The sequence below is a fragment of the Triticum urartu genome, chromosome 5, assembly GCF_003073215.2.
Source record: "Triticum urartu cultivar G1812 chromosome 5, Tu2.1, whole genome shotgun sequence".
Lineage (NCBI taxonomy): Eukaryota > Viridiplantae > Streptophyta > Magnoliopsida > Poales > Poaceae > Triticum > Triticum urartu.
Window position 1 is genome coordinate 549,264,785 of NC_053026.1, and position 25,792 is coordinate 549,290,576.

Sequence of the window (25,792 nt, forward strand, 5' to 3'; positions counted from 1 at the left end):
AGATTAGGATTTGTCACTCCGTGTATCGGAGAGGTGTCTCTGGGCCCTCTCGGTAATGCACATCACTATAAGCCTTGCAAGCAATGTAACTAATGAGTTAGTTACGGGATGTAGCATTACAGAAACGAGTAAAGAGACTTGCTGGTAACGAGATTGAACTAGGTATTGAGATACCGACGATCGAATCTCGGGCAAGTAACATACCGATGACAAAGGGAACAACATATGTTGTTATGCGGTTTGACCGATAAAAATCTTCATAGAATATGTAGGAACCAATATGAGCATCCAGGTTCCGCTATTGGTTATTGACCGGAGATGAGTCTCGGTCATGTCTACATAGTTCTCAAACCCGTAGGGTCCGCACGCTTAACATTTGATGACAATCGGTATTATGAGTTTATGTGTTTTGATGTACTGAATGTGGTCCGGAGTCCCGGATGTGATCACAGACATGACGAGGAGTGTCAAAATGGTCGAGACATAAAGATTGATATATTGGACGGCTATATTCGGACACCGGAAGTGTTCCAGGTGGTTTCAGATAAAACCGGCGCGTCAGAGGGTTACCGGACCCCCCCAAGGAACTAATGGGCCTAGATGGGCCTTAGTGGAGAGAGAGGGGCGACCAGGGCAAGCCGCGCACCCTCCCCCTTGAGTTTGAATTGGACTAGGAGGGGGGGCACCCCCCTTTTCCTTCCCCTCTCCCACTCCTTCCTTCCCCCTCCTAGTAGGACTAGGAAAGGATGTCAATGAACAGGGTTCCTTCCTTTCCTAGTCCTACTAGGAGGAGGATTCATCCCCTCCTTGGGTGCCCCAAGGGACGACCGGCCTCCCCCTTGCTCCTTTATATACAGGGGCAGGGGGCACCCTAGGACATACAAGTTGATATTGTTTAGCCGTGTGTGGTGCTCCCCTCCATCATAATCCACCTTGGTCATATCATTGCAGTGCTTAGGCGAAGCCCTGTGCCGGTAGCTTCATCATCACCGTCATCACGCCGTCGTGCTGACGAAACTCTCCCTCGACACTCAGCTGGATCTAGAGTTTGCGGGACCTCACCGAGCTGAACGTGTACAGATCGTGGAGGTGCCGTACCTTCGGTGCTAGGATCGGTCGAATCGTGAAGATGTATGGATACATCAACCGTGTTGTCATAACGCTTCCGCTTAAGGTCTACGAGGGTACATGGACAACACTCTTACCCTCTCGTTGCTATGCATCACCTAGATAGATCTTGCGTGTGCATAGGATTTTTTTTTGGAAATTACTGCGTTCCCAACAGTGGCATCAGAGCCAGGTCTATGCGTAGATGTTATATGCACGAGTAGAACACAAAGGAGTTGTGAGCGTTGGTATATATATATTGCTTGCTGTCACTAGTTGATTCTTGATTCAGCGGTATTGTTGGATGAAGCGGCTCAGACCGACATTACGCGTACGCTTACGCGAGACTGGTTCTACCGACGTGCTTCGCACGCAGGTGGCTAGTGGGTGTCAGTTTCTCCAACTTTAGTTGAATCGGATTCAATGAACAGGGTTCTTTCTGAAGATCAAAAAGCAATCACTATACCGTGTTGTGGTTTTTGATGCGTAGGTGAGAACGGTTCTTGCTCAGCCCGTAGCGGCCATGTAAAACTTGCAACAACAAAGTAGAGGACGTCTAACTTGTTTTTGCAGGGCATGTTGTGATGTGATATTTGTTTGAATATTTACTATAGAGCAAAGCTCCACAGCCCTTTATTAAATAAAGAAGTAGCAACTGTACAAGCTAGTGAAGAAAGCAAGGAATAAAAGGAAGAAAAAACAGAGTCTAACTACCTACCTACCTGTAGCTAAGTTAGAGAGTTAATGCAAGCATACAACTTGTCTCTAATATTTACTCTCGTTCTATGAGCTAGAAGAGTAAGATCATGTACAAAATTACATCTCCAAGCAGCAAAGGTTGCATTTTCTCCTCTGAAAGTCCTGCCATTCCTAAGGATCCATATATTCCAAGCTGCAGTGAGCATAACTTCAAAGAAGAAGGGATGCTTAAACCTTGATCTTGCATGCTGAATACATTGCTGAATTTCAGAGCCCCTGGACCAATCAATGGAAATATAATTCCATACTCTGCGACTGAAGTTACAGTTAAAAAACAAGTGCAACCTATCCTCATAGACTAGTTCATTGCAGATAACACAGAGATTGTCATCCATAGGTGATCTCCAGTGCCTACGAATTAATAAGTCCTTGGTATTGAGTCTATCAAAAAACAACAATCAACCAAAGACTATGATCTTCATGGTGCACTTGCTATCCCACAACCACTTACATGGCAAGATGGTTGGCAAATGAGAATGCATAAGAGTGTAAAAGCTCTTGGCAGAGTATTCACCAGATTTTCCAGGCCATATCCAAACATCTGACAGAGTGATATCTCTATGTAAATCCAGGATCCAAGCTTCCAACACTTGCAGCTCCAGAGCAGCCTCATGTGACAAAGGCAAGAGAACATTGAGTATAGGTCCTGAGAGATGAGGAATTCATTCACAGAGAGTTTATCATTAATAACAAAGGAGAAAATCCTAGGTAATATCCAACATAGAGGTCTTGAAGAGCCACCAATTAACCAAGCATCAGACTAGAAAAGGGCAGAGTCTCCCCTATTGATGTGAACTGAGGAGATTGCAGTATATGCATCAGAGAGCTTGAGTATATCCCTCCACCAAAATGACCCAAATGGGACTGTAGCATGTGGAACTCCATCATCATAGTAACTATTCTAGATTAAAGTAACCCATGGGATGTCTGCCTTATTGAAGAATTTGTGGAGATGCTTAAGTAGGAGGCCCTTATTTTGGATATGCAAGTTAATCACTCCAAGTCCTCCTTTTTCCTTAGGCCTACAGACCAGATCCCATGTAGCCAGAGATTGCTTTGGTGCATCACTATTTCCTCTCCACAAACACTGCCTGAAGATCCTGTCAAGTTGCTTAATGATACCAGGTGGGAGCTGTAGACTGCAGAGGAAATATATGGGCATGGAAGTCAAGACTGAAGTTAACAACTGCAACCTGGAGCCTTGGTTTAGCATGAAGGAACTAACTGTCAGTCTCCTCTCCAAGGCATCAACTAAAGGCATAAAATCCACAATTCTGGGCCAGGTAGTACCAAGTGGCAGACCCAGATAAGTAAATGGCAGCTGTCCAAGTTTACATCCAAGCAAAGCAGCTAGCCTGGCAGCTTCCACATCATCAATATTTAAAGGAAACATGGAAGACTTTGCAAAGTTAACTTGAAGCCCAGTGGACTGTTGAAAGGTCAGCAACATATTTTTGAGAGCCACCAACTCCTCATCTTTGGCAGTCAAAAAGATGACAGTGTCATCAGCATACTGGATTATAGGGAAATCCTGGTCATGTGAAGGAATTGGGAGAGTCAGGGTTCCATGCGAGAACATCTGGTTGACCACTGACTGCAGGAGATCGGCAGCAATTACAAATAGTAGAGGTGACAGAGGATCACCCTGTCTGACACCACACTTGCACTGAAACTGCTTGTCTGGTATGCCATTAAGCAAAACAGAGGAAGATCCTGTAGAGAGAATTTCTTTGACCCAGCTTATCCATTTGTCATCAAACCCCTTGTGTTTAAGCATCTGCAACACAACCTCATGCTCCACAGTGTCAAATGCTTTTGCAAAATCTAATTTCAGAATTATGATGGGTCTCTTTGACTGTTTGCACTAGTGGATGTATTCAAAAGCCCAAGCTAAGCAGTCCTGGATTGATCTACTCTTCAAGAACTCATATTGATTTTTATGGATACAACGAAGGATCACTTTTTGCAGCCTGTTTGCTAACAACTTAGTAAGAAATTTCAAGCAAGTGTTAGTTAAAGAAATAGGCCGAAAATCATCTGGCCCCTCAGGAGAGAGCATCTTGGGTATGAGAGTAATGAGAGAGCCATTAATATTCTCAAGAGATAATTTTCCTTCATAGAAGTCCTGGATAAGACGCCGAAAATCCTGCTCAATTATCGGCCAGCAGCGTTTAACAAACAGGCCATTGAATCCATCCGGGCTAGGTGCTCTATCAGGGGGCAATTCTTTCAGAACCTTCGTTATTTCATCATTAGAGAAAGGTTGAGACAGTTCCTCCAGACCCTGGATGGGCTGGATGAGATTTGTTAGGTCAAAGCCCATAGATATCCCTTGGGCCTGGCCCATTCTGTTTTTAAAAGAAGCCCACAGGATTCCCGCCATTTGATCATGCTCCGAAACCGGATCAACCATTCCCGCAGTTTTCAAGCTGGCTATTGAGTTCCTCCGCATGCGTTCCGATGCCATAGCATGGAAGAATTTTGAATTCTCCTCACCCACCTTAATGTATCTGATGGTGCACCTCTGTTTCCAATAGATATAATGAAGCTTCAGCAAACGCTCATAATGAAGCTTGACTATTTTCCTGAAGTTAAACTCCGTTCGAACCAGAGGTCTAACCTCCTCCAACTGATCAAAAAAGATGATAACCTTGTTGCAGTCCATCATGAGCTTCCTGAGGTAAGATAGTTTCTTACTCCAAGCTCTCAAATCCGATCTTAGCCGTTTAAATTTCCTAGTTAACACGGCCGAAGCAGAGAGATTAGCAAAAACTGGAGCCTCCCAAGAATTACGAACGCACTCCATGATGCCTGGCATGTCCACCCAAAAGTTTTCGAATCTAGAAACCTTGGACTTAGGAATATTTGTGTCAATGGACACCACACAAGGCACATGATCCGACGCAGTTTTGGCTAACGAAAAGACCACTGTGTTAGGATAATGGGAAATCCAGTCCAAGGTGGTAAAGAACCAGTCAAGCTGCTCAAGAAGGGGTGTTTGCTGCATATTGGACCAGGTGAAACTCCTCCCCTTAATTGGCAATTCCAAAAGACCAAGATGTCCTATGACCTCATTAAAAAGAAAAATATCATTTATATCACCTCCAGGTTGGTTTTTGTTGTCCAAAGAGCGAATAAAGTTAAAATCACCGAGGAGCAACCGGTGTTCATCCGAAGGGATAGAGAGGTGGTATAGCCAGTTGACAAAATCATCTCTAGGTTGCCCCTCGCAAGGCCCATATACTGAAACCATTGTTGATTTTTCAGAGCTATGAACAGACTTAAATGAAACAACCACACTGAAACGTTGGATTTCAAGAAGCTGGCCTTCAAAAACTGAGGAGTTCCAAATGATCAGGATACCACCCGAAGCACCCACCGAGGGAGAAAAAGCAAAATGGTCAAAGCGTCGAGGGCAGAAAGACCTAATCATGCGGATATCAAAGGTATCACGTTTAGTCTCCTGCAAACAAATAATGGAGCAGCGACTCTCTTCAATTTTGGCTCTCACATCACGCTGTCTAGCCGGCGAATTCAAACCACACACATTCCAGCACAGAACCGACCAATTACGAAACATTGTAGTCCCCATAGATAACCAAAATAAACAGAAAGTAACCAACCGGGCTGGTTAACAGCACAATACAAGTTTCAGCATAGCTACTGACAGCAGGATCATAAAAGTTCAGAGGTTCAGGTATACAGAGCGGAAATAAAGCAAAGCAACAAAAGACCCAACAGATCAAACGCCTCAGAGCTGCATAGGAAAGTTCACTCATCACTGGAACTATCTGGTTGTGGATCAGGTTTAGGAGAAGCCGTAAGCTTTTCCACCGTCAAGTCTTCCGGGGCGATGCCAAGGGCCTCGCCGACTGCCTGCAAGGTAGAGATAGGTGTTGGTGGCGGCAAAGTGCTGTCCTGACACGGGGCAGAGTCAAACTTCAACTTCTTGGCCTTGGGGCGTCGTAGAGGCGCTGGCTTGATGGAGATTGCAGATGTTGGTTTCATGCCAGTTCTCTTAGCGCAGCTGCGAGTCATCCGTCTAACTGAAAAGTCCGGGCTCTCCTCAACCATTGTGACAGTATGCTTCAAACGAGGCTGTCGCAATCTCTTCCCCAAAGGTGATGCTATGACAGAAGTAAATTGAAACTCATTCTGTATTTGCGGTTTAGAACTTTGCTCTGGCATATCTTGCGTATGTCCTGTAGGCTGTGAGTCCAGGCAGAGCATATCATCATTGAGCTCCTGGAGTACCACAGAAGAGCATTTGTTGATATTAACCGCAGACAACCATCGCTGCTCCAAGTCAGAGTCAAACTTGACAGGCATCGGTGGCAAACAAATTCGAGGCAGAGAACATGGAACATTCAATATTGTAAACTCAGGCAGAAGAGACTGGAAGGAGCGTTCCCATATCATAGCCGGTGGAAGGACGGGTCCATAGAAGACACGGACAATCCCCAAGTTAATCAGGTCCAAGGGACCAACTGGGTGAAGATTTAACATAGGCTGCTGCACCTCTACCATGTCATCGTCACCATCCGAGTCCAAAGAGGGATTCAGAATCATGGAGTTCTGATCCTGTGCGATTGGGTCTTGCACAGGAGCAGGTTCTGGCTGCTGAGAAGGTTCTTTCCAAGGCCCCCAACCAGCATCATTGTTCATGTTCTGCGCCCATGCATTAGCAGCCTCATGGTGCCCTTGATCATGTCCAGGGGCACAACATTCCATCCCAGGGCAGGGTAAGGAGGCATTGCCCAGAAAGGCTGTGGTGGAGGATTTGCCCCTGGCATAGGATGTGGATTGCCATCCAAGGGCATGGGATCCTCATCTGCAGGCATCATAGCTTCTGCAAAGTCTCCATCGAGAATATAACAGCCCGCTGTCCAAGAGACAACTGTCCCTCCCCAATTAGCAAACTCACGAAACACAACTGAACGCGGAACCAGAGCATTATCAGGAAAAGATGCTCGAACTAGAGACCTGACCTTGCGCCTGTCCGTACTGTTCCAATAATGGAATTGACCAAAAGAACTAACCATATCCGCAATGCACTGTGTGTTGCGATAGTCCAGAGGGATCCCAATAAACATTAACCACCCTTGTCGATGACCATGCAGAGCTCTGAAACCCTCCCCTTGATTATGTGGTATGAATCTAACAAAGAACTCATTGCCCTCCTCATCCAGACCCAGAGGAAACGGTGGATGCATCGTAAAAGAACCGCGGACTACAGGGTCTGCCATCTCAAATAACCCAACACCTTGAAACCATGTTTGAGCAGATAGAACGGGGATGTGCATAGTCTGTACCAGGAAGTTAAGCACTTGCTGTCGACGGACGCCGACTAGCTCAGTAGGTGGAACGGGCTCGACGATGGCCACCATAAACTGCTCGTGCGCTCGGGACGGAGGGGTCGCCGGAGTGTAGAAGGTGCGCGGCAGACGATCAGCGCCACCATCCACAATGTCGAAGCCAGCGGGGATGAACCGAAACGGATCAATCTCATAGACCACCATTGGGGGCGGCGGGTGGAGATCCGAGCGTGAAGAAGCTTGGGGGTTTGGCAATGGCTGCGGCAAAGGGGAGGACGACGGCAATGGGGAAGCAGGGTCTGGGGTTTTCTGCTCGGGAGTTGTTTGGTCTTGGGAAACCTAAGTGGCAAAAGAAGCAGAGTTTTCCTTGTTTGCTCGACTTCCAAAACCCGGCGATGGGACTTTAGGCACCCAGAGGGATGTGTCAGGAGGTTGGCCGGTGCAATATTTTTTAATGTGACCGGACCGAAAACAATTTCTACAACGCACCAGATTAATGCAGGTCTCTGATAGGTGGCGCATACCCAAACAATTCTGACAATCCCAGTAGCTAGCAGCAATATCCTCAATCATCTCGTCAAAACTTTGTAAATCACTGACTATTTCTTTTGGAAAGGGAAACCGAATCGCCGGCGAAGGTGGGCTGCCTCCCTCATCATCAGAGAGACATATGGGCTGAGCGTAAGAGCCCAAGGCTATGTCAGGGCCCAAAACCAGAGGTGGGCCGGAGCATGTGCCAGTGCTTAAGGCCACATCTGCAGCCGATGGAGATGAATCTAAAATTTCCGTTGTGGGGAACAACAATCTTCCAGAAAATCCAGAAGCGTTGCATGCATGAGATACACCCTGCGGAGAAGGCAGTAACGAACCAAATTGAATCAAGGGGGTCGCCGCCATTGGAGATGCCGGCACCTGAGATGGACAGACCTCACGTTCAGAGACTTCATACCCTGCCTCCCGGACGGTGGCCACCTCCGTAGCCATTGGCCCATAATTATAACCCTTCCGGGCGGGGTATTTCATGAACGTATCAAACTTGACATGATTATGAGAGATCGAACAAGAGGAACGAGAACGTAGAGAAGACTTAGTCGGAGCATGTTTCATTGCCTCCAGACCAAGGCGTGCTCTCCTCTTTGAAGGGCTAACTAACATCCACTCCTGATTGCATTCTGATTGCCAAAGCCTAAACTCCTTTTCCCAATCAGAACCACCATGGCCCCAAAGATGAAAGAAGCATTTGAATTGTGATGTGATATGGTCAAGACATGATGCTAAATTTTATTGTATGAGATGATCATGTTTTGTAACGGAGTTATCAGCAACAGGCAGGAGCCATATGGTTGTCGCTTTATTGTATGAAATGCAATGGCCATGTAATTGCTTTACTTTATCACTAAGCGGTAGCGATAGTCGTATAAGCAATAGTTGGCGAGACAACAACGATGCTTCGATCAAGATCAAGGTGTCAAGCCAATGACAATGGTGATCATGACGGTGCTTTGTATATGGAGATCTAAGGCACAAGATGATGATGGCCATATCATACCACTTATATTGATTGCATGTGATGTTTATCCTTTATGCATCTTATTTTTCTTAGTTCGATGGTAGCATTATAAGATGATCTCTCACTAAATTTCAACGTACAAGTGTTCTCCCTGAGTATGCACCGTTGCTACAGTTCGTCGTACCGAGACACCACGTGATGATCGGGTGTGATAAGCTCTACGTTCACATACAATGGGTACAAGCTAGTTTTGCACACGCGGAATACTCAGGTTAAACTTGACGGGCCTAGCATATGCAGATATGGCCTTGGAACACTAAGACCGGAAGGTCGAGCGTGAATCATATAGTAGATATGATCAACATAGTGATGTTCACCATTGAAAACTACTCCATCTCACGTGATGATCGGACATGGTTTAGTTGATATGGATCACGTGATCACTTAGATGATTAGAGGGGCGTCTATCTAAGTGGGAGTTCTTAAGTAATTTGATTAATTGAACTTTAATTTATCATGAACTTAGTACCTGATAGTATTTTGCATGTCTATGTTGTTGCAGATAGATGGCCCGTGCTGTTGTTCTGTTGAATTTTAATGCGTTCCTAGAGAAAGCTAAGTTGAAAGATGATGGTAGAAATTACACGGACTGGGTCCGTAACTTGAGGATTATCCTCATTGCTGCACAGAAGAATTACGTCCTGGAAGCACCACTAGGTGACAAACCCGCTGCAGGAGCAACGCCAGATGTTGTGAACACCTATCAGAGCAAAGCTGATGACTACTCGATAGTTCAGTGTGCCATGCTTTACGGCTTAGAACCGGGACTTCAACGACGTTTTGAACGTCATGGAGCATATGAGATGTTCCGGGAGTTGAAGTTAATATTTCAAGCAAATGCCCGAATTGAGAGATATGAAGTCTCCAATAAGTTCTACAGCTGCAAAATGGAGGAGAATAGTTTTGTCAGTGAACATATACTCGGAATGTCTGGGTACCACAGCCACTTGACTCAGCTGGGAGTTAATCTTCCTGATGATAGTGTCATTGACAGAGTTCTTCAATCACTGCCACCAAGCTACAAGAGCTTCGTGATGAACTATCATATGCAAGGGATGGATAAGACAATTCTTGAGCTCTTCGCAATGCTAAAGGCTGCGGAGGTAGAAATCAAGAAGGAGCATCAAGTGTTGATGGTCAACAAGACCACCAGTTTCAAGAAAAAGGGTAAAGGTAAGAAGGGGAACTTCAAAAAGAACAAGAAGCAGGTTGCTGCTCAAGTGAAGAAGCCCAAGTCTGGACCTAAGCCTGAGACTGAGTGCTTCTACTGCAAAGGGACTAGTCACTAGAAGCGGAACTGCCCCAAGTATTTGGCGGAGAAGAAGGATGGCAAAGTGAAAGGTATATTTGATATACATGTTACTGATGTGTACCTTACAAATGCTCGCAGTAGCGCCTGGGTATTTGATACTGGTTCCATTGCTAATATTTGAATCTCGAAACAGGGGCTACAGATTAAGCGACGATTGGCTAAGGACGAGGTGACGATGCCCGTGGGAAATGGTTCCAAAGTCGATGTGATCGCCGTTGGCACGCTACCTCTACATCTACCTTCGGGATTAGTTTTAGACCTAAATAATTGTTATTTGGTGCCAGCGTTGAGCATGAACATTATATTTGGATCTTGTTTGATGCGAGACGGTTATTCACTTAAATTAGAGAATAATGATTGTTCTATTTATATGAGTAATATCTTTTATGGTCATGCACCCATGATGAGTGATCTATTTTTACTAAATCTTGATAGTAGTGATACACATGTTAATAGTATTGAAGCCAAAAGATATAAATTTAATAATGATAGTGCAACTTATTTGTGGCACTGCCGTTTAGGTCATATTGGTGTAAAGCTGAAAGTGCAACTATCCCTGGGTGGTTTTGGTAATTCCTAACATATAGCTCACTGAGCTAATGATATCTCAAGATAAATATTTCAGGAAAGCTCAATGATTGGCATGACATGGTTTAGAAATGTGGACCCCTCAAAATGCTAAGGACAAAATATTGGCTCAAGCTCAAAAGCTCAAGACTCTACATTTTACTTTTAGTGATCCAAGATCACGTTGAGTCCATAGGAAAAGCCAATACTATTAAAAGCGGATGAGGTGTTGCTTAATGGGTTGCTTGCTCAAAATGCTTAGTGATATGCTCCAAAAACCCTCAACTACTTTCTCACATCCACATATGTCCCAAACCAAAAGTGAAACTCGGCCCCACCGAAAGTTTCTATCCGGTGCCACCGAGTTCATTTGACATAGCCACTGCCACAAACCCTAGTCACTTTGGTCTTACCGATAGGGATCTCGGTCTCACCGAGATGGGGTTGCAAACTTTCTGTTTCCCTTCGTAACGTTTCGGTCCAACCGAGATGAGCGACCGGTCCCACCGAGTTCGCAATGCAAACTCTATATTTCCCTTTCGTAACGTTTCGGTCTCACCGAGATGAGCGAATCGGTCCCACCGAGTTTGCCTGACCAACTCTCTGGTTAGCTTATTACCAAAATCGGTCCCACCGAGTTTGTGTAATCAGTCTCACCGAGATTATGTTATGACCTAACCCTAATGAAATCGGTCACACCGAGTTGACATGTTGGTCCCACCGAAAAGCTTAACGTTCACATTTTGAACTAAATCGGTCTGACCGAGTTTCATTATTCGGTCCCACCGAGTTCGGTGGTTTGTGTGTAACGGTTAGATTTTGTGTGGAGGCTATATATACCCCTCCACCCACTCTTCATTCGTGGAGAGAGCCGTCAGAACATGCCTACACTTCCAACATTCAGTTTCTGAGAGAGAACCACCTACTCATGTGTTGAGACCAAGTGAGGGAGTCTTGGATTAGGGGGTGTCCGGATGGCCGGACTATACCTTCAGCCGGACTCCTGGACTATGAAGATACAAGATTGAAGACTTCGTCCCGTGTCCGGAAGGGACTTTCCTTGGCGTGGAAGGTAAGCTTGGTGATACGGATATGTAGATCTCCTATCATTGTAACCGACTTTGTGTAACCCTAACCCTCTCTGGTGTCTATATAAGCCGGAGGGTTTTAGTCCGTAGGACAACATAAAAAACAACAATCATACCACAGGCTAGCTTCTAGGGTTTAGCCTCTCCGATCTTGTGGTAGATCTACTCTTGTACTACCCATATCATCAATATTAATCAAGCAGGACGTAGGGTTTTACCTCCATCGAGAGGGCCCAAACCTGGGTAAAACTTCGTGTCCCTTACCTCCTGTTACCATCCGGCCTAGACGCACAGTTCGGGACCCCCTACCCGAGATCCGCCGGTTTTGACACCGACATTGGTGCTTTCATTGAGAGTTCCTCTGTGTCGTCACCGTCAGGCTTGATGGCTCCTACTATCATCGATAGTGATGCGGTCCAGGGTGAAACTTATCTCCCCGGACATATCTCTTTCTTCGGCGGCTTTACACTGCGGGCCAATTCACTTGGCCATCTGGAGCAGATCAGAAGCTATGCCCCTGGCCGTCAGGTCAGATTTGGAAGTTTAAACTACACGGCTGACATCTGCGGGGACTTGATCTTCGACGGATTCGAGCCACTGCCGAGCGCGCCACACTGTCACGACGAGCATGATCTAGCTCTGCCGCCGAACAGTGCCCTGGAGGCCGCACCCGCATTGGCTTCGACCCTTAATTCAGAGCCAACTGCGCCGATCAAGGATGGGTGGTTGGACGCCACCTCGGGGGCTGCGATCCCAACGGCGATCGAGCCAAACACCAGCCCCAGACTCCACGAGACTCATGACTCCAAGGAGCCGGACTCCTCCCCGGGCTCCGAACCCTCCGCACCCCTGCCGATCGAATCCGATTGGGCACCGATCATGGAGTTTACCGCCGTGGACGTCTTTCAGCGCTCGCCTTTCGGTGATATTCTGAAGACACTAAAGTCTCTCTCTTTATCAGGAGAGCCCTGGCCGGACTACGGTCAGCAAGGTTGGGATACAGACGATGAAGAAATTAAAAACCCACCCACCACCCACTTTGTAGCCACTATCGACGATTTAACAGACATGCTCGACTTCGACTCTAAAGACATCGACGGTATGGAAGCCAATGAAGGAGACGATGAAGAACCAGCGCCTACTGGGCCCTGGAAAGCCACCTCGTGATATGACGTATACATGGTGGATGCACCAAAAGATGACGACGAGAAGCAGAAGGACGCACCGAAGGCTTGTTCCCTCGGGAAGCAGTCAAAGCAGCGACGCAAGCGCCGCCCCAAATCCCGCCTCGACAGAAATAACGATCACACAGACCCAGCGCTGGAGCAGGGCGAACCGCTGCCGGAAAATGGCAATCCGGATAATCAAACCGAACAAACAAATTCTATCAAGGATAATAGTCCGGCCGACATAACGGCGGACAGGCACCCGGAGCAGCAGAATGCCCGTAAAAGGCTTGTTGCCGCTGCGAGAAGTCTTAAAAAGCAGAAGCAAAGGCTCAAGGCTGCGCAAGACACACTCCAAATCAGATGGAGTAAAATACTCAACACAACAGCGAGGTACGGCGACAATCGCCCCTCCAAGAGCTACCCAAAGCGGAAGCTGCTACTTGAATTCGATGAGGAGGCCTCAGACCCCCCACAACCAAATATCAAAGCAGCCACCTGGCCGGATAGACGACCCCTCTACCAACACAGAGCGGCATACAATGCCACTCACAATACAACACACGACCCATGCGAGGGCTCGCACCCAAAGGATGGCGCAACAAGATCCATCTATGGACCATGCAAGCGCGCCCCAGCATACAATGCAACACAAAAAACATCTGAACAACGTGGTACACCCAGCTACAGGGGTGCCACACACCCCCTATGTTTCACCGATGAGGTGCTAGACCATGAATTTCTAGAGGGATTCAAACCCGTAAACATAGAGGCATACGACGGAACAACAGACCCTGGGGGTCTGGATTGAGGACTACACCCTTCATATCCATATGGCTCGAGGAGATGATCTCCACGCCATCAAGTACTTACCCCTCAAGCTCAAAGGGCCAGCTCGTCACTGGCTTAAAGGACTCCCCGAAAGCTCCATTGGAAGTTGGGAAGAGCTCGAAGATGCCTTTCGGGAAAATTTTCAAGGGACTTATGTCCGACCTCCGGATGCAGACGATTTGAGTCATATAACTCAACAGCCCGGAGAGTCAGCCCGAAAGCTTTGGAACAGGTTTCTTACTAAAAAGAACCAGATTGTCGACTGTCCGGACGCCGAAGCCTTGGCAGCTTTTAAGCATAGCGTCAGTGATGAATGGCTCGCCAGACACCTCGGCCAAAATAAGCCGAGAACGATGGCCACATTAACAAGCCTCATGACCCGCTTTTGCACGGGTGAGGACAGCTGGCTAGTCAGACGCAGCACCAGCGACCCCAGTACATCTGAAGTTAGAGATGGAAACGGAAAATCACGGCGCAATAGCAATAACAAACGCCGGAATAAAGAAGACAACATGAAGGGCACGACAGTAAACGCCGGATTCAAAAGCTCTCGGCCAGGTCAGCAAAAGCCGCCCTCTAAAGGCACCAGGGATGAATTGTCCAGCCTCAACAAAATTCTGGACCAAGTATGTCAGATCCATAGTACCCCTGGTAAACCGGCTAATCATACCCACAGAGAATGTTGGGTCATCAAGCAGTCCGGCAAGCTCAACGCCGTACACAAGGGGGAGGATACACCAAGTGAAGACGAGGACGAGCCTCCCAAGCAAGACACTGGGGAACAAAAGAAATTTCCACCAGAAGTCAAAACAGTTAATGTGTTACACGTGATCAAGGGAAAAAACAACGCGACACTCCTAGGAAAATATACCCAAGTGCCTGTCACCGTGAAGTCCTGCCACTGGTCGTCTCAACCGATCTCTTTCGACCATTGCGATTACTCAGCAAGTATCCGACACGCAGGATGGGCTGCCCTGGTATTAGACCCAGTAATTGGCGGATATCACTTTACACGAGTCTTGATGGATGGTGGCAGCAGTCTAAACCTAATATATTAGGATACAATCCGCGGGATGGGGTTAGACCCAACAAAAATTCGCCCTAGCAATACTACCTTTAAAGGAGTAACGCCAGGCCCAGGGGCTCGTTGTACGGGCTCCCTCCTACTACAAGTTATATTCGGCTCCCCCGATAACTTCCGTCGCGAGCATTTAACCTTCCACATCGCTCCGTTCCAAAGTGGCTATCAAGCACTGCTCGGACGCGAAGCTTTCGCTCGCTTTAATGTAATACCACACTACGCCTCCCTCACACTCAAGATGCCCGGTCCACGTGGCATCATTTCAGTGAAAGGAAATATCAAGCGATCTCTGCGCGCCGAAGAGAGTGCGGCTGCCTTGGCAGCCGCACACTAAAGGCGCCCGGACCAGCGAAAGCATCCAATAGGTCGTCAAGACATCAGACACAACTAATCAAGTCCGGCGCCGCTATTTATACCGAATAAATGGTCACACCCCTATTTGTCAATACACGGGGCTCAATGCGCGCAGACAAGTGGCGATTTCTTCTCATCTTCAATTATACATGGTTTCTTTAAAAACTATCCTTTTTGCACGACAAATTTTTCGCCTAAATTCCTCTCTTTTACAGACAATCATCGTGCCACACCCGTCCAGGATACGGCACAATGGAGACACAGGCGCAGCCGTGCAGCAGGGACCCGCCCCAAGGATTCTTTTTAGATTAAGACCCTGCGTAAACCTTTTTTTACTATCTCTTGTTGATACATATCCACCGTTGAGAAGGATGTTGACGTCTTGGCATGTGGCCATGCCAGAACAATGCACGTACCTAGACACAAGGGGCTTCTTACAAAGGCCATTATTTAGGCCCGGTTTATACCACAAAGACCGAATACCTTAGGGAGTGTTCGGCGTCGCGAGTTTGGCCCTATATGCATCAGCTCCGAATCATTGTCTTTGGTCAAATGTTGGGTTTACCCGGCTCCTGTGTTTTGGTGCCTTACGTTCCGCTTTACCGGCTAAGGTAGCACCAGGAGAACTACTGCGATTGTGCCCTGGTTCATCCGGACGAGCACCTCAGTAGAGAAAGCCGAAAACTGACTGCCATGATATAGCGTGAGACTGGTCAACCACTCGATGACCTGTTGGAATGTTAGAATTCCTCCACCTTAACGAAGGGCCGTTTTTCGGCCAGGCATGTACGCACCCCGGGATCGGGAGAGTACGGAGCCACCAGGGGCTATCTAGTAGCCCCACTGTCAAACTCCTATGGCTAAGTGAAAGTGTTAAAGCATTATAGTCCGGTTGCCTCGCTCGCTCCGCTATCACCTCCTTAATAGGACCAAGACATTGGGTTAAGTGTGAACGCGTGTTTTTGCGAGCACCTCCGCATTATATGCGTGGGGGTCGAAGCCGACGGCTGCAATCTTTAGGTTATACACATGTATACATAAACGGCCGCCCAGGAGGCATCATATTACTTTCAGGCAAAAGTATAAAAATAGCCTTATAAAAATTTATAAAGCATTTCGCTTACAATGAGATTACATATCACTCAAACATAATATTTTTTGAGCACCGGGTCTCTATCAAACAAGCACCCTCAAGAACTTCTTCAAAGTAGTGCTCAGCAGCCATTCGACCTATGGCCGAATCCCGCGCTGCAACAGTGGTAGCATCCATCTCCGCCCAGTATGCTTTAACACGGGCAAAGGCCATCCGTGAGCCCTCTATGCACGCCGACCTCTTCACCGCATTAATGCGCGACACCACGTCAAGGAGCTGCTGCACCAAGCTGAAATAGCTGTTCGGTTTTGGCCTTTCCGGCCATAGCTGATCCACAACAGACCTCATGGTGAGTCCGGACAACCTATTCAGTTCGGCCCATTCGACTAATTGGTCGGTCAATGAAAGCGGACGCTCGGGAGAATGGAATTGTGTCCAAAATAGCTGGTCCACTTCACGGTCCGTCTGACCCTGGAAGTACTTGGCCGCATCGGCAGCGCTCGCCGCCAAATCCATATACACATCCTCCGAACTCCACAGCCGATCCAAAGAGGCATACCGTGGATCTCCGAACTTCCTCCGCAACATAAAGGATTTCCCAGCTACAATATCCCCGGCTTCCCGCAGCTCCTCCTTCTTCGCCCTCATAGCAGAGCGGATGTCTTTTCTCGTCGCATCAGCCTTCTCAAGGTCCGATGCCTTCGCTAGGTTTTCCTTTTCAAGAACCCGGCAACGGTCGGTGGAGGCTTTTAATTCTATGGCCATCTTGGCCATCTTATCTCGGCTCTCGCCATGCGCGGCCTTCTCGGTTTTCAACTCTTCGGCCGCCTTCAAAGCAGCCGCATTACTAAACCTCGCTTGTTCCTTGGCTCGGGCAAGTTCTGCCCGCAAGGCTTCAACAGTGACAGCTCCATCTGCAGTCACAACATATTAAACATACTGGCATCATGCTGCTCTTACTATGTGGCGTTTGCCAGATAATGACACTTACCCTGTGCCTCGTCAAGCCTTTGGTTAACAAGCTCGATGTCGGCGTCTGCCGCATCCAACTGCCATTTTAAATGGGAAAACTCGCTAGTCCGGCTAGCCACCGGAGCTTCCATCACCTGCACATAGAGGCAGTATGGCTATTACCTGGGAATATGATCCTCTGTTCGTCGTCGTTTCTGATGACATCCAGAGTCTCAGGGGCTACTATCTACACAGGGCACACCTAGCATGTGCAGGACTATCATACATTATTTTACGTACCTCAAAGCCTGTTAGTAGACTCATAAAAGCTTCATGCAATCCGCTTTTGGCGGATGAGAGTCTCCCCATCACCATATTCATCAGCACATGGTGTTCATTTGAGATGGCCGCTCGCCCCACCAACTCCCTCAGAACATCCGTTCGCACACCAGACGGTGCCGGACTCTTTTTTCCGCTCTCTTCGGGAGCCGGACACTGGGAGCTTCGGGGGTCAATGGGATTATCTTCTGGCCTCACCGGACCCGGAGAGGCCCTCCGCGACGACACTTCGGGGTCGCCCGCTTCCGGAGCGGAGGAGTCCGGAGGGGGCGTTTCGCTCTCCATCATCTCTGGAAGAAGATCCCCCGAAGACAAGCTCATTTGAGAGGGGCTAAGACCCGAACTGCAAAGATATATGCGGTGATTATTTTCTCAGAAGAAAAAGATGGCATACCTGTACTATTAAAGTATTTCGGGTCACTTACGACTCGCTGGAGAATTGATCCCCCCATGGACTTTGTGCGACAAAAGCACCCCCCCGAGGTAGGACCCTCTGTGGGAGACTTCTTCTCCCGTTTGGAAGCTTCAGCTTCCGAATCGCCGGGCGCAGTCCTTTTCCTCCTCCGGTCGTCTTCCTTCATGGAGACGCTCGCTCCCTCGGTTAGAATGGGCAGAATTGGGGGCCCGCGTCCGCCCGTATTATCCTCCCCAGCATCTTCCTTCAAGGGCTCCGGGCAAGGTGCGACCTGGAGCATCTTTTCCAATACCGGATTCTACAAACCCTCAGGGAGGGGGGCCGAACACCGAATCAACTTCGCCTTTGTCAGCCAGTCCTGGTCAAAAAGCGAACTCTCAAAAATAACTTCGTAACAAGTGAGAGATAGTATGTTTGGCCGGAAGATTCCTTACCTGTTCGGCGGCGCGGTTACTGCTCAGGCCCACATCCTCGGTAATTTCCGGACACTCTACCTGAGGTCCGAAGAATGACTTGTACATCTCCTCGTGCGTCAGGCGAGGAAATTTTGAATGACACGCGGCCCCTCGGGATTGAACTCCCACAAGCGAAGGGGCCGGCGTTTGCAAGGCTAGATTTGACGAACCAGCATAACTTGTATTACCGCAACCAAACTAAAATCTCCATTGAAGAGATCTCGAATGCGGCTTTGCAGTATAGGCACGTCCTTGGCTGGACCCCAGCTCAGACCTCTGCTGATCCATGACATCAGTTTTGGTGGAGGGCCCGAGCAGAAAACTGGGGCGGCCGCCCACTTGGCACTTCTAGGAGCCGTGATGTAGAACCACTCCTGTTGCCACAATTCAGACACATCTGGAATGGAACCTTTGGGCCATGGAGCTCCCGTCATCTTGCATATTGAGGCACCTCCACACGTTGCATGTTGCCCCTTGATCATCTTCGGCTTTACTTCAAAGGTCTTGAGCCACAGGCCAAAGTGAGGGGTAACCCAGAGGAAGGCCTCACACACGACAATAAATGTCGTGATATGAAGAAAGGAGTCCGGAGCTAGATCATGGAAATCTAGCCCGTAATAAAACATCAAACCCCTGACGAAAGGATCCAGAGCAAGGCCTAGACCTCGGAGGAAGTGGGAGACGAACACGACGTTCTCGTTGGGTTCGGGGGAGGGGACGGCCTGCCCTCGGGCGGGCAGCCGATGCACAACCTCGGCGGTCAGATATCTGGCCTCCCTCAACTTTTTGATGTCTTCTTCCGTGACAGAGGAAGGCACCCATCGGCCTTGAAGGCTAGATCCGGACATGATTGAAGGTTCGGAGCACCTGACCTGAACCTTGGGTGTTTGAGCTTGAGGTGGGGGAAGGGTTCGATTGAGCACGGGAGGGAAAAAAGTAAGAGCCTTGTCCCTTTATAAAGAGGGTGAATATCAAGTGTCCTCTCCGTGGCCGTTTGGACTTGCCTATAGTCTAGGAGTCCTAGAAGCGGTTGGGTTACCCACGCCCGTATTGATGAGAATCCCGGAATAAGGGGACACGATCTTGTTGGGGAACGTAGCAGAAATTCAAAATTTTCCTCGCATTACGCGCCGAGGTGGGATGATAAAATGATTCGAATAAAGGCTTGGCCGTGGTGCGATGTCGCACTATGGAATACGTCAGCGGATTAGATCTGTGTAAATATTATTCTCTCTATGGCCATATGTGGAAACTTATTTTGCAGAGCCGGACACTATCTTTGTGTTCAGAATCTTCTATGAAGTACTTGGAGGAGGAACTCGCCTTGCAATGCCGAAGACAATCTGCGTGCCGGACTCGTCGTCATTGAAGCCTGGTTCAGGCGCTACTGCGGGAGTCCTGGATTAGGGGGTGTCCGGATGGCCGGACTATACCTTCAGCCGGACTCCTGGACTATGAAGATACAAGATTGAAGACTTCGTCCCGTGTCCGGAAGGGACTTTCCTTGGCGTGGAAGGCAAGCTTGGCGATACGGATATGTAGATCTCCTATCATTGTAACCGACTTTGTGTAACCCTAACCCTCTCCGGGGTCTATATAAGTCGGAGGGTTTTAGTCCGTAGGACAACATAAAAAACAACAATCATACCACAGGCTAGCTTCTAGGGTTTAGCCTCTCCGATCTCGTGGTAGATCTACTCTTGTACTACCCATATCATCAATATTAATCAAGTAGGACATAGGGTTTTACCTCCATCGAGAGGGCCCGAACCTGGGTAAAACTTCGTGTCCCTTGCCTCCTGTTACCATCCGGCCTAGACGCACAGTTCGGGACCCCCTACCCGAGATCCGCCGGTTTTGACACCGACACCAAGATATTCCATTCCAACCATATGAATCTTGATCTCTAGCCTTCTCCAAGTTGCTTTCCACTCAAATCATCTTTCCACCAAATCCAAATCAGTGAGAGAGAGTTGAGTGTTGGGGAGACTATCATTTGAAGCACAAGAGCAAGGAGTTCACCATAAACACACCGTCTATTACCTTTTGGAGAGTGGTGTCTCCTAGATTGGTTAGGTTTCACTTGGGAGCCTCCGAAAAGATTGTGGAGTTGAACCAAGGAGTTTGTACGGGCAAGGAGATCGCCTACTTCGTGAAGATCTACCCTAGTGAGGTAAGTCCTTTATGGGCGATGGCCATGGTGGGATAGACAAGGTTGCTTCTTCGTGGACCCTTCATGGGTGGAGCCCTCCGTGGACTCGCGCAACCGTTACCCTTCGTGGGTTGAAGTCTCCACCAACGTGGATGTACGATAGCACCACCAATCGGAACCACGCCAAAAATCTCCGTGTCTACATTGCGTTTGCTCCCTCCAAACTCCTCCCTTTACCTTCATGTGCAATGTTTTACATTCCGCTGCTATACTCTTAGACTTGCATGTGTAGGTTGATAGCTTGACTAGTGCTAAGTTGCTAAAATCTGCCAAGACTTAAAATTGGGAAAAGGCTAGATTTTTATTTGGTCAAGTAGTCTAATCACCCCCTCTAGACATACTTCCGATCCTACAAGTGGTATCAGAGCTTTGGTCTCCGTTTGCCTTGATTTCCATAGTTTTTGGTGATCACAGCCTTGGTTTCACAACCTAGGAGAGTATGGCGTCTACTGAGGGAAATTACCACCGTAGAGGTCCTTACTTTCATGGTATTAATTTTGCTAGTTGGAAGCATAAGATGAAAATGCATATTCTTGGACATAACCCTTCCGTTTGGGCTATTGTGTGTATTGGCTTTCAAGGTGAATTCTTCGATGGGAGAGAACCAAACCGTGAAGCTACCACGGAAGAGTTGAAGATGCTGCAATACAATGCTCAAGCTTGCGATATCCTCTTCAACGGATTATGCCCCGAAGAATTCAACAAAATCAGCCATCTTGAGAATGCAAAGGAAATTTGGGATACTTTGATTGATATGCACGAAGGTACCGACGCCGTCAAGGAATCCAAATTGGATGTGCTTCAAAGTCAACTTGACAAGTTCAAAATGAAGGATGGTGAAGGTGTCGCTGAAATGTACTCTCATCACAAATGAGATTGCCGGCTTAGGAAGTGAAGAGATGACCGATAGATTCATCATCAAGAAGATCCTAAGAGCCTTGGATGGAAAATATGATACCGTGTGTACATTGATTCAAATGATGCCCAATTACAAAGATCTCAAGCCAACGGAAGTCATTGGAAGAACTGTTGCTCATGAGATGTGACTCAGGGATAAGGAAGAGCTTCACAATAAGTCAAGTGGTGCTTACAAAGCATCATGTGATGCTCCCACATCATCAAGTGAGAAATAAGCCTTCAATGAAGAATTGAGCCTAATGGTGAAGAACTTCATCAAGTTCTACAAGAGTAGAAGCAAGGAAAGAAGTTCCAAGTCAAGGTCCTACAATGACAAAAGATCTTCGAGTCGTGAACGTAATTGCTACAATTGTGGAAGAAGTATACACTACTCCAATGATTGTACGGCTCCCTACAAAAGAAGAGAAGATTCACCCAAAAGGAGAAGTAGAAGAGAAGAATCACCACCAAGAGAGAGAAGGAGTAGAGATGATCATTATGAACGAAGAACATCACAAAGAAGCAAGGATTCGGAAAGGAAGGACAAGTCATCAAGGAGCTACACAAAACGAAGACATCAAGCTCATGTTGGTGAATGGGTATCCGGCTCCGACAATCACTCTAAGAGAAGTTATCACTCTGACTCCGAATATACTCAAGATGAAGGTGTTGCCGGTCTATCACTTGTGTCAACCAACTCCTATGACATATTTGACTCAACAAATGAAGGAATTGGAAGATGCTTCATAGCTAAAGGCCCAAAGGTATCACACCCCGAATATGTTGATTTCAATAGTGATGAAGATGATTTGCTAGGAGATGATGATTTACTTGTTGACAACTCTAGTTATGAAAACTATGATGAACTTGCTATTAATCATGCTAATCAAGATAAAACGAATGACGATGATAAGAAGGATATTGAGTGTCTAACTAAAGAACTAAACACTCTTAAGTTAGCTCATGAAACTACCTTGGAAGATCATCGAGAACTTTTAAAGAATCATGAAAAGTTACGCTTTGAAAAGCTCGACCTTGAGCAAGAGCATGGGTTCTTAAAGGCAATCAATGATGATCTTCGCAAGAAGAGTTCTTCTTACATTGCCAAGCGTTTACTCTTGTCTACTTACATGCCACAAGTTAAATCTAGCAACAAGAGTAAGAAATATTCTTCATCTAGTAGTAAAAATAATCATGTTAAATCCAACATTGTTGCTTCTAGTAGTTCTCTTGATTCCACTAATGACTCTCTTAGCCAAGTTACACTTGAGCAAGAAAATATTTTATTGAAGGGAATTATAGAGAAAGGTGTTTACAAGAGCCTTGCCGGAAGTAAGCAATTTGAGGAAATTGTACACAAGCAAGGAAGACACCGGAAGAATCAAGGAATTGGTTTTGAACGGAAGTTCAATGCTAATGGAGTTGAGTGGGAAGAAGATCAATATCCGAAGATGAAGTTTGTTCCTCAACAAGAGAAGTATGATCCTACTTCTTTCCAAGGGACACAAGCTCAAGATGATCTTCCACCACAAGACCACAAGGTAAAAGGGAATAACAAGCTTCAAGAGGAGATTGATGCATTTGAAGAAGCTCCCAAGGCCTTGGTCAAGTGGGTTCCCAAGACTACATCAAGTTCTACTACATCAAGTACGACTTCAACTCCAAGGATTCCCATCAAGATGATGTGGATCCCGAAAAAGAAGAACTAGAGAGTTCTTGAGGGTGACTCCGCCAACATACTTCACTCATATCTTTTGGCAAGGACATGTGCAAACAACTTCCACATCTTGCACTAGTTCTAGGAGTCACAAACCCTCTTGTTGGTAAGACAAGGGACAAGGTAACCTAATGCTTTCATGGACATCATCTTATGTGAACATCACTCTATGTCTATGGATATCCTTGTTTGTTCCTTGTGGGACTAACCCATGTAGGTATTCAAAGTGCAACTTACTCCAATGGATTGCTCCAAATGATCTACATCAACATTGAGCATCTACATCTTCAACACCTACATGAAGTCATCATTGACAAAACCCAAGGTTAGTTCATCCCTCTTATGGGGGATATCACATCTAGGGGGAGCTTTACTCTAATCAATTGAGCTAAAGCAACTCTAAAGGTGTGAGCACAACAATGCTTTATGTAAAAGTGGCAACCCCACTTGTGCTTAAACGATGAGTATGACCTACGATCAAATGTTCTCATTTGACTCCTCAGTCAATATACTCATATATAGATGACCTAGTCATCGCCAATTGCTTGATAGATGCTAGAGTGTTTGTGCATGCTTTGTCACATATTTCATTTCCATTTTATTGTGTGAGCATGTTTGTTGCATATTTTACTCATTCGAGGACATCCATTTGTTGCTTTGATTGTTTGGCATTTTCTCTTTTGCCAAGTGGATGGACAAGAATGCCTAAGAACCTCCTCTATCTATCTATGCTTTTCTCGTCTCAAACTCTATTCATGCTATATCACAAAGTTTGATCAAGTCAGATTCGAACCACTCTGTGCGAGGAGCACTCGGAGTCCCCGATTCATCATAGACTTAAACTTCCAAAACCTCTTTGTGCATTTCGGTATGACCGAGTCATCCAATTCGGTCACATCGAGTTCACTAAGTTGATCTAGGTTTTCCATCTCGGTGCAACCGATTTGAACTTTTCGGTCACTGCCGGCATTCTGGGAACGGGGGTCCCCAGACTTGCCTGCCTGCGGCCCATGGCGTGGCTATGTTGGCAGGCCTGTACGGCCCATCTTCATCGACAAGGAGCCAAGACCCTCGCGAGGAGGACGACACAAGACCTCCTCAGGAGCGGCCTCACCCGGCTGCCTCACGAGGAGCAGAGATATCAAGGCGGGGCGAACCTCGTGAGGCTCTTGTGACGTGAGCTGTGACGATCGACACCAGGCAGGCGCCAGGCAGGTGCCAGCGTGCGCAGTGTCCTTGCTTCCTCTTTTGTGCTAAGGGAGCAAGCGCAGACGCGGAGTACCGAGGCATCAAGCAAAGTGAGGGAGTCCTGGATTAGGGGGTGTTCGGGTAGCCGGACTGTACCTTCAGCCGGACTCTTGGACTATGAAGATACAAGATTGAAGACTTCGTCCCGTGTCCGGATGGGACTTTCCTTGGCGTGGAAGGCAAGCTTGGCGATGCAGATATTCAAGATCTCCTACCATTGTGACTGACTCTATGTTACCCTAACCCTATCCGGTGTCTATATAAACTGGAGGGTTGTAGTCCGTAGGCAATCAACTCCATATTCAACAATCATACCATAGGCTAGCTTCTAGGGTTTAGCCTCCTTGATCTCGTGGTAGATCTACTCTTGTACTACCCATATCATCAATATTAATCAAGCAGGATGTAGGGCTTTACCTCCATCAAGAGGGCACGAACCTGGGTAAAACATCGTGTTTCCTGCCTCCTGTTACCATCCGGCCTAGACGCACAGTTCGGGACCCACTACCCGAGATCCGCCGGTTTTGACACCGACATTGGTGCTTTCATTGAGAGTTCCTCTGTGTCGTTGCCTTTAGGCCCGATGGCTCCTTTGATCATCAACAACGATACGGTCCAGGGTGATACTTTTCTCCCCGGATAGATCTTCGTCTTCGGCGGCTTCACTCTGCGGGCCAATTCGCTCGGCCACCTGGAGCAGATCGAAAGCTACGCCCCTGGCCATCAAGTCAGGTTTGGAAGCTTAAACTACACGGCTGACATCCGCGGAGACTTGATCTTCGACGGGTTCGAGCGACGGCCAAGCGCGCCGTACTATCTCGAGGGGCATGATCTAGCTCTGCCTCCGGACAGTGTCCTGGAGGCCGCACACGCATCGGTTCCGACCCCTAACTCGGAGCCTATTGCGCCAATCGAGGATGAGCGGTTGGACGTCACCTCGGGGGCTTCGATCTCAAAGGCGATCGAGCCGAACGCTAGCCCCGCACTCTGCATGATCCGTGACTCCGAGGATCCGGACTCCTTTCCGAACTCCGAACACCCCGCACCCCTGCCGATCGAATCCGATTGGGCGCCGATAATGGAGTTCACCGCTGCAGACATCTTTCAGCACTTGCCTTGTGGCGATATCCTGAACTCTCTCAAGTCTCTCTCCTTATCAGGAGAGCCCTGGCCGAACTACAGTCAGCGAGGATGGGATACGGACGATGAAGAAATTCAAAGCCCACCCACCACCCACTTGGTAGCCACTGTCGACAATTTAAACGACGTGCTCAACTTCGACTCCAGAGACATCAACAGCATGGATGACGATGCA